This window comes from Brassica napus, chromosome C3 (assembly GCF_020379485.1).
Source record: "Brassica napus cultivar Da-Ae chromosome C3, Da-Ae, whole genome shotgun sequence".
NCBI lineage: Eukaryota > Viridiplantae > Streptophyta > Magnoliopsida > Brassicales > Brassicaceae > Brassica > Brassica napus.
In genome coordinates, this window is record NC_063446.1 from 72,294,102 (window position 1) to 72,305,263 (window position 11,162).

Consider the following 11,162-nt stretch of genomic DNA (forward strand, 5'->3'; position numbering starts at 1 on the left):
TGAATTACTAAAATTTGATATTTCTAATAGCATCTTTTTTAAATAGTATTTGAACTAAGGTTATTATATACTATTACATTTTTGTATCTAAACATTTTAAAAAATATATTTTTGAGAGTTTCAAAATAAATAAAAAAATAATATATAGTTGTAGATATACAAGTTTAACCTATGTTAATAAATTTATTTTTGTATAAGCATATTATATAATTTACGAATTTTAATCCATTTTAATGATGTGTGATCATTTATTTAAATGAAACAGTTTGAAAAATAAAATTTGTTAATTTACTATTTATATAATTTTGTCATTTTTAATTCATATAGCACTTCTATTTCTATATTGTACAGAATATAATCATAGAGTTTATAAAAAATAGTATATAATTTTATTTTCTTGTTTTATAATAAAATTTTAGTTAACATTGATTTATAACAATATTATATTATTAATTAAGAAATTAATTAATATGTTATTTTATAAAAATAATTATAAAATTTTATATAGATTTTGTTAGATTTTTTCTCAACAGATTTTGTTATAATTAAAAAAAAATCAAATTTATAGTTGATTTATTATTAATGTGAGTAATCAAATATATCATATTAACTAATTCTCTTAAGTGGTCTTACTATGACTTGTTAATGGTAGATAACAATAAAACTCTAAATTAATAGATTAGAAGCATCAAAAAACCCAAAAACAAAGATTAAACTATATTCTAACCCGTGTTAAAACACAGAATTATTATTATTTTTAAATAGTGTTAGAAGTGTTTTTAATAATTTATTAAACTTGATTTAGAATGTATGGCTTGTAGTTTGGATACTTATTTTTTTTGTTAGTAGATCATATATGTTTCTTATATAAATATTAGGATGAGTTTGTTCTAGTAAATCTATGTCAAAAACATAATTTAGATATTCCATTCTCGAAATCTTGAATATTTTTAAAGGGTATTACTTTATATGCTACCGATAAATTGATTTGTTAGAATTTCTATGTGATTAGTTTTATTTTTATAAGTCATTAATATGAAAAAAGAGAGAATCACACAATATAAATATTGACCATATTTTGAGGATTTTATAATTTTTAGTAACATTATATGGATTATATGTTGGGTTAGAAATAACATGTGAGGGTAATCTATTAATATAATACATGATAGACTATAATATTATTCATTACAAATAAAAAACTAGGGTCGGCCTGGGCGGAGATTTTTCTATTATATTTATTTTTAATTCTATTATTTTACTTTATTTCAATATAATGTATATATTTATATTTATTATTAAAATATAAATTATTAAAAAAAAATTAAATGTACTTTTTATTTTGTAAATTATTGGTCTAGAAGATTTCCATTGAAAATAAGAATAAATAAGAAAATTTCCATTTAGACAGAATCTTAATTGGATGTAGCTTTAGTGATTGGTCAGACTCTCCATTAAATGGCGAGATAACGGAGGTTGAAGAAGAAAACATTGTACAGCAAATTTTGTACTGCAAAGGACCACGTGACTGGCTGTTGCAAACTGCAGAAAATTGCAGGTTTTCTTCGTGCTTATCTTTTTCTGTTTTTGGTCTTGTTCAAAGAAAAGAAAACAGAGGAATGTTTGTGTAGAACGTATGAATGAGAAGTAGTAGAGAAAGATGAAGTAGAGAACTGATTTCTTACTTGCTTACTTTACACAACAATGGCCATTACATATTTATACAGAGAACAGAACACTCTCGATCTTTCTCCATATAGCCTTATTATTAACTTAGACTTAGGAGTACTCTTCACACTTTTGACTTATACTTAGACAACTGCAACACAAAGACTTTTTCACACCAAAACAACAGTTACCTTGACTTATTACTCTTCTTTTCCCACGTTTTATGTTTTGTGGTTTGAGAACAAATAGGCATTATTCAACACTCCCTCTTGCCTTTTTGTTCCTCAAACCAAGTTGAACACGAAACCTTTCAAAAGGCTGTCCTCCCAATGCCTTAGTGAGTGTATCAGCCAGCTGCTCTTCACTCTTGCAATATTCCAGCTTGATGTCTCCATTTTTCACAGATTCTCTAACAAAGTGATACTTGATTTGAATGTGCTTGGTTCTTCTATGCTGGACAGGATTTTTCCCAATTGCAATGGCTGATTGACTGTCACAGTAGATAGGAACTCCCTCTTGAGTGTTGAACTTCAAATCTTCAAGCAAACGCCTTAGCCATATTGCTTGATTTGTTGCTGCACACAAAGCCATGTATTCTGCCTCAGCGGTGGATTGAGCGATAGTGTCTTGCTTGCTGGTTTTCCATGAGAATATTGCTGACCCAATGCTAAAGCAATATCCAGTTGTTGATTTTAGATCTTCTTTGCATCCTCCCCAATCACTATCTGAATATCCAAGAAGCTTTGGCTCCTTGACTGCAGAAAACATCAATCCTATATCAGTTGTCCCTTTGATGTATCTGAGAACTCTCTTTGCCTCCTTGAAATGCTTGGCTTTAGGTTCCTTCAGATACCTAGACAAATAAGATGCAGAGAACATCAGATCAGGTCGAGTAGCTGTTAGATACAGCAGACCTCCCACAAGGCTCCTATAAGTTTTAGAATCAGCAGGTTCTTCTTCTTCATCTTGAATCTTGCCTTGAGGTTCCAATGGTGTTCTCATGATCTTGCATTCTTTCATGTTGAACTTCTCCAGCAGCTTCTTTGCATAGCACTCTTGGGATAGAAAAATTCCTTCTTCACTCTGCACAATCTCCATTCCCAAGAAATAGTTCAACAGTCCTAGATCAGACATCTCAAATTCATTCTTCATTGCCATCTTGAAATCATTCACCATTTTCTTGTCGTCTCCAGTGACAATATATCATCCACATAGATGCACACCACCAAAATCTTCCCATGAGCTTCTTTTGTGTATAAGGCATGATCATTGTCACTTCTCTTGAAGTTTTCTCGCAAGAAAAACTCATCAATTCGGTTGTACCATGCTCTAGGTGCCTGCTTTAAACCATAAAGAGCTTTGTGTAGACGAAGAACATAGTCTTCCTTTCCTTCTTCTTTAAATCCAGGTGGTTGCTCAGCATATATCTCTTCTTCTAGCTTTCCATTTAGAAAAGCAGACTTGACATCAAGTTGAAATAACTCCCATTTTTTTTGAGCAGCAACAGCAAGAAGTAGTCTGATAGTTTCATGTCTTGAAACTGGGGCAAAAGTCTCCAAATAATCAACTCCATGCTGCTGAGTAAACCCCTTGGCCACTAACCTTGCTTTGTGCTTCACAACATCTCCTTTTGCATTTGTTTTGAGCCTGAATATCCACTTGACTTCTACCACATTTTTGTCTGCAGGTCTTTTAACCAATTGCCATGTCTGGTTCTTTTCGATCATGTGTATTTCTTCTTCCATAGCATGTCTCCACTCAGTATGCTTTACAGCTTCTTCGAATGTTGATGGTTCTTCAAAACTCAAGTAACATCCTTCACATACTTCAGCAGATTCAACATCAACATGTGGAGCAGTTCGTAAGATATCATTCATTGATCTGGTTCTTCTATTTGGCTGGCTTGAACTGCTTTCTGGACCGTCAGGATCCAGATTAAAGGGCACCGGCTGAATGATTCTTCTCCCTCTTAATTCATCATCGCTAGAACTTGAATCACCAACCCTTACATCTTCTTGTCTACAATCTGGTTCCAGAGATACAACAGATTTTTTATTCACTTCTTTTTGCTTCCAGTCCCATTTGCTTCCTTCATCAAATATCACATCTCTTGAAACGTCTATTTTGTCTTCCTCCAGCAAATAGACTCGGTAGCCTTTAGTTTGAGAGCTGTAGCCAACAAAGATTGCTTTCTTGGACTTGTCATCCCACTTCTTTCTCTTTTCATCTGGTATGTGTACATAACATACACAACCAAACACCTTTAAATGATTCATTGATGGCTTTGTTCCATTCCAAGCTTCAAGCGGCGTCTTGTTCTCAAGTGCTTTGGTTGGAATTCTGTTCTGAATGTAAGCTGCTGTATGGACAGCTTCTGCCCAGAACTTCATTGGTAAGTCTTTAGCTTTGATCATCGCCCTTGCCATCTCCACTAGACTTCTGTTTCTTCTTTCCGAGACACCATTTTGTTGTGGAGAATATGCTGCTGTTAACTGTCTTTCGATGCCATGATCCTCCAAAAACTTTGTGAATTCTCCAGAGAGATATTCAGATCCTCTGTCTGATCTAATCTTCTTTATCTTGCAGCTAGCTTGATTTTCGACAAGGTTTTTGAACTTCTTGAAGGTTTGAAAGACTTCTGATTTTGACTTCAAGAAATAAACCCAGACCATCCTTGTTGCATCATCAATGAATGTGAGGAAATATCGGCTCCCAATGATTGATAAATTCTGCATTGGTCCACACACATCACTGTGAATCAACTCAAGTTTCTTTGTTGCTCTTGTCTCTGATTCTTTTGGGAATGAATCACGACTATGTTTGCTTAGAATACAGTTCTCGCAACCTTCCTTCTCCACCACGAACTTGGGAAGATTTAGAACCATATCCATTGACTGCAAGATCTTCAGATTTGAGTAACCAGTGTGCCCAAGCCTTTGATGCCATAATTCTGCAGCTTCATTTTTTGCCACCATTGATGTTTCAGGGCTCGTGGACCACTTGATGGGAAAGCTCTTGTTTACCATCTCCACTTCGGCTACCTTTCTTCCTGCACCATCATGTATGATGCAACATCTTTTCTTAAAGGTGACTTGATATCCATTTTCAATCATTTGAGGGACACTTAACAGATTCTTTGCAAGCGTTGGCACAAGAAAAACATCTCGGATGATTCTCTTGCCTTTCTTTGTCATGACTTCAACGTCTCCTTTTCCTTTTGTCATCAACACAGCTCCATTACCAACTCTTATTGGAACTTTGATGTTTGTGTTGATTCTGGAAAACACCTTTTCGTTTGGAGTCATGTGATTAGTGCACCCACTATCAATGAGCCATAAGTTCTCTTCAAATGAGGCTTGATCATCCTGTCTTGCGGTGAACAAGTGATTATCTTCTGCTTCTTCTTGTTGATGGGACACTTGTGCTTGTTCTGGTTTCTTGCTTCTACATTCTCTTGAAAAGTGACCAGGCTTTCCACAGTTGTAGCATTCACTTCTACCTTTGTTTTTGTTGAAGTCTGGCTTCTTTCTTCCACTCTTTAGATAGCAAACATCTTCATTGTGGTTATCTTTCTTGCAGAAGCCACACCACTTCTTTCCTTTTCCTTTATAACTTGTCTTCCATGAGCTTGTCTTGCCATGGTCTCTGACTTTCAAGCTTCTAAAACGTGCATGGAATGCACCTTCACCATTTTCTTCATCTTCAGGGAAGAACTTCTTCTCATGAGCTTCCAAAGAACCCACCAACTCAGCAAAAGTTACTGTCTTGAGATCTTTAGTTTCTTCCATCAATGATGACAATGGAGCATAGCTCTTAGGCATAGAAGCAAGAATTTTAACCACCAAATCAAAGTTTGATCTTCCTTCACCTAGAGCTCTCATTTGATTAGCTACAGCCTGGATTCTTTCAGAGTAAGGCTTGACCTTTTCTCCTTCCTTCATTTTCAGATTCTCAAAATCTCTTCTCAAGGCTTGTAGTCTAACCATCTTAACTTTTTCATTACCTTGATAGGAATGTTTAAGTAGCTCCCACGCTTGCTTGGCTGAGGTTGCAAAAAGAATTTTGTCAAAGACAACATCAGCTACAGCAAGTTGAATGAGTTGTAGAGCTGCTGTGTCTTTCGTCTTACGGGATCGCCAGTCTCCAAGCTCTTTTGCATAGTCAGCTCCAGACGTCTCCGGTGATCTAGATGGTGGTTCAGGAAGTCCCTCTTCAACTATTTCCCAAAGTTCTCTGTTCATCAGAGTTGTCTTCATCCTAGCTGCCCAGAATTCATAGTTATTTCCTTCAAAGACAGCCACAAGTTGTGAAGGTTGCAGGTTTGACGCCATGTGTTTTTTTTTCTTCTTGTTTTTCTTTCCTTCTTGTTCTTTTGATTTTCTGGTTCTGTCTTGTTCTTTTCTTGTTCAGACTTGTCCAAGCTTCTTCAGTCTTCTTCAGCAAGGCTCCAGGGATCAGCAGGAGCTCTGATACCATGTTGCAAACTGCAGAAAATTGCAGGTTTTCTTCATGCTTATCTTTTTTTTTTTTTTTTTTTTTTTTTTTAAGTAGAGAACTGATTTCTTACTTGCTTACTTTACACAACGATGGCCATTACATATTTATACAGAGAACAGAACACTTCGATCTTTCTCCATATAACCTTATTATTAACTTAGACTTAGGAGTACTCTTCACACTTTTGACTTATACTTAGACAACTGCAACACAAATACTTTTTCACACCAAAACAACAGTTACCTTGACTTATTACTCTTCTTTTCCCACGTTTTATGTTTTGTGGTTTGAGAACAAATAGGCATTATTCAACACTGGCGCGTGAGCCTCTCAGCATCAACGGCGATTCAGTTCTACGAGATAGACTCAGAGCAAGCGTTGATTGGCTTGTCAAGAAAGCTAAATCCGCCATTAAATAACCTCGCCGAGCTTCTATTGTACCGGAACTTAAGAACTCACAAATAAAAACTCTCTTATTAATCTCTCTTAAGGAAAATACTCAAAACCTTAAGTAAATCATAAATAATCATACACACACAACTCAAAATCCGATAAGTAATCATAAATATATCTCCTAAAACACATCGTCATTATGTATTTATAATCTTAACACAACTAGGATTCGGATTGCTTCCTTCTCAAGCTTCTTTCAAGCTTACTACCAACCATCATCATTATCATCAGTCCATTACTACCAACGATCTCCATCACCATCATTATCATCATCACCATCATTACCAATCAGCAATACCAGGCATTGTGTTTGTTTTTAGTGGTGAATTATCGTGTACCAGCATGGTGTCAGATCGTACAAGATGATCACAGATACAAGCCCTCGTCTGCTTCATCTGATTCTGGCCATTGAACGAGATCCAAAACATTAGATTGTGCAACAGAAATGGTTACATTGTGTAATACGGAATGTGTGTTCTTGTTGTTGTGTGTTTATGAATCGAATGCTTATATCAATTAAACCATTTTCTGTAAACTCTATTGTGTTCTTCTAGTCACGTGAGTTCACATCTTGTTTGTTGTATCCTGATTCTGTTAGCACGTCTGTTCTTGTATTAAATACATATGTAATCCTCTTATTATACTCTTGTGTTTGTGTTGGAAGCCTTTAACCCCCCTTGAAGCTAGAGTCCCAAGCTTTTTCCCCTTTACTCAAGAAACATATCTCTTTCTTGCCAAAATCAATTAGGAACAGTGCTCTATCAATCTACATCGAGTTGTAAAAACATTTGTTAATTACGTTTTAGGTTCATTCCTGCTGCTAATACTTGAGTGGCAGATAGAATTTGGAACAATCATTGCTCGTGTGTTTCTTAATCTCTAGTTTTGCCCACATTGATGAAGAGTCATTTTCCATTGACAGAGTTTTGCATCTGTTCCTTTTGTGGAATTCAGGATTAAGAATGATGGATTGATGGGTTTTGTGGAAAGATGAAGGTAAAAAAACATTTGATGAACAAGAGCAAATGAGAGACTGATGACTAGTGTCAACAGGGTGTCTTCTTTTTTGTGCTACTATACTTTAAAGTTCAAGTGTTGCGGATCAATAAAACGGATCAAATGGATCAAAAGAAACACTAGCGGATCATGTGGTTTAAATATTTATTATGTATGATTTTCCTGTGTCTATACACGTGTATAAATGTTTCTAAATAAATATATTATATTTTTTTAATATTTTATTATTTATTATTTTGTAATTTATATGTATGATTTATTTTAAATAATATTAGTGTATTTTAATTAAACATTTAGTTTCGATATTTAACATCTAGTCAATTTTTTTTATTAATATTTGGATATGTTAAAATGTATTTACTTCTCCAAGTTTAACTATTTTGTGCTGAAATAGATTAAAATTATGATAATTTTTTGTTATTTTGCATTTAGACTTCTGATTATGAGCATAGAAATTTAGATATTTTAATCACTCACTAGGTTAAGATCCGCGCCTTGCGCGGGATCAACATTATATATATAAATTATTTTATGTATCAAATATTTTTACATATTATGAAATAATAAATATATATATTAAATAATTAAAAGTCAGTAACTATTAAATATATAATTAAATTGGTGCGAACATATAAATCAATTTTATTAATCCAAAAAATATATTTTTTTATTTGATATGATATGTTATTAAATTTAAATGATACTAACATAGATAATATACTTTAGTATATTTTTAATATTAACGTCTATTAAATGATGATTTCTACTCATATAATTTTTTTTATCATTTGTATCTTTTATAGAAAAAAATTTAAATTAATAATAACAAAATTTTCATTGTGGGATTAATAGTCTTAGTAATTTATAATTTAAAAAAAAAAAGATAAGTTGTCAATGATCGTTCAAAACTTTTATCAAAAAAATTGTTCAAAGTAAATTTTCAAACTAAAATATTGTATTTTATATGGTTTATAGTTTAATTTAAAATGATATATATATTAATATTAATAATTAATCAAATTAGACTTTTTACTTATATAATTTTTGTAATCATTTGTATTTTGTCATAACAAAAATTTTAAACCATGGATCATAAAATTTGAATGTGAGACTTTTAATAGTTTTAGTAATTTATAGCCGTTTGTAAAAATTCAAAATATAACATATACATAAAAATCTAAATTTTTATTATATGGTTATTGTGGTTGTTTAATTTATTTAATAGTTTAAAATTAAACAAATATGATAGAAGATACACTATTTTTTATCAAATCTTTATTATTCAAAATCATTAATTGTCATATATACTTTACCCACATTAGACAATTCCGTAAATTTTATTTAAGGAAATAATAAAGTACATTAATGATGAATTTATTGTTAGTTTAATAAAAAAACATATTATATAATTAAATGGACCAACATATTTCTGTAATGATTCTAAAAATCATTCTAGTGATGACATGTGGCTACCAAAAGAAGTTATAATGCTTCTCAAATAATATATAGAGGATTTTTGGATTTTATTAATCATTAATTGGAGACCCTGCGCTTTGAAACGGATTCGGCGCAGCTTGTGAAAGCTCTAAACTCGGGATCGAGTGGAGCTGAACTTATGCTATTGTCTCTGATATTTTATTGATTGTGAATGGCTTTGATTTTGTTGTTTTCGTTGGGATCGCTCGTGAGAGGAGCATTATGGCGTATAGATTGGCCTAAGACGCTTTAAGTTTGGTTGTACCCTAGGTTGTTGAGGAGGATGGTAATGCCCCCAACTAATCTTTATATTAATGAATGTGTTTCAGAAAAAAAGATTTAAGCGACGCATATTTCTTCAAATGAAAGCACAATTACTTTTGATTCTAGTTAACTGATATTACGTGTATACGCACACCAATTAACCTAATATGCTCACTACCAAAATCGAATGGTATGTCGATGTAGCATTTTAGGATCGAATCCACAGAGACCAATGATTACACTTTATTTCTATAGGATCAATATCAACCTAAAACAATATGGGGGTTTTAAAGTTTGAGGGTTTCGTAACAAGCAAGTAAGAGATTGATTTGAGGTTTTTCAGATGATTAAGAATGCTAGCCTAGGGTGGTTTGATCAGGTGTTAAACAAGTGTGAGCCAAACAATTATTCAAGTTCAATTAAGAGTAAGTCCAGAACTCGGATCACTCAGGTTGAATCAACCCACTCTCGTGGTATTGATTCCTTTGCAAGTTGGTCTTGATGCCTAAACTTTCATTTGGATCAAGACACGCTAGCAAGCTTTAGAGATCAAGTCCGATATGTTCACAATACACCCTAATATCTACTCTCGCTGACTAGGGATGCAATGCTCATTCATAACAGATTTAGCAACCTATTACACGGTTAATGAACAAGTTAAACCTGGGATCTAACATTAAGCGGCCAATTTAATACAAGCATTAAGAATAGTTATGAATGAAGACAATTAAGGGATTCACTTATCTATGTTTAACTCACGGATCTAACACCCTAGACTAAACAAGTGGATTACTCAGCCATGGACAGAGAAATCACAGAGATAACAAATGAAGAAAACATGTCTGAATTAATAATAAAAAGCAAAGAGGGTTTAGAAATCTTCCCCAAAGGATGTAGAGATTATTCTGCCTTAACAAGAGTACAAGTTTTCTCTCTCCAAAATCTCTCTAAAAAGTCACGTCTAATGTCTAGAATAATAAGAAAATATATATTGCAGGTCTTTGGCGGCTGCAGGAGAAAAAGGGGGAAGCCCTAGGTAAAATCCCGAAATATTTGGAAACTTCCTTAAAAATCTCTATCACTGAAACAGACACGCTAGACTGCAGCGCACGACTGCTCCGCGTGAAAAACTTCAAATTGCACTATTTTTCTCTTCTTTTCCTCTAACTGGTTTATCGCATCCAATGCAACTCCAGACCTGTAATGACTCGAAAAAGACTAGGAAGACTCGATAAAGACTTGAAAACCAATTAGAAAACATATATACAAGATGCCAAAAACACCATATATCAACTACATTAGTTTAGTTCCTCCTAAATATGTATATGTACTTTTGTAAATTCTTTTTAATAATTTTATATTTATTTATTTGCAAAAAATAGTATAAAAACTGAAATGATGATAAGTACCAAGTTCTATAAACAAACATTACCAATAAAATTATGAAAACTCATGAACGGATATTAATATTTACAAAATATTTGTATTTTTTAAAATTCCAAGTAACTTTATACTTTAGATGTATAAAATATAAACTAAAAATTATTATCAATTATCTTAAGCATAAATTTCTTACTGGTTTATGCATTCTTATTATAGGTATATTATGTTGTATATAAATATATACGACTATTAACACTTAAGGAATTTTTAGTCGGGTATTAGGTTTGATTAAAGTTTGTAAATTTTTATATATATATATATATATATATATATATTATATTTTAATTCATGAATGTGAATTTTTTTAAAAAAATATAACTAAAAGAAATTATACAAAAATTAAT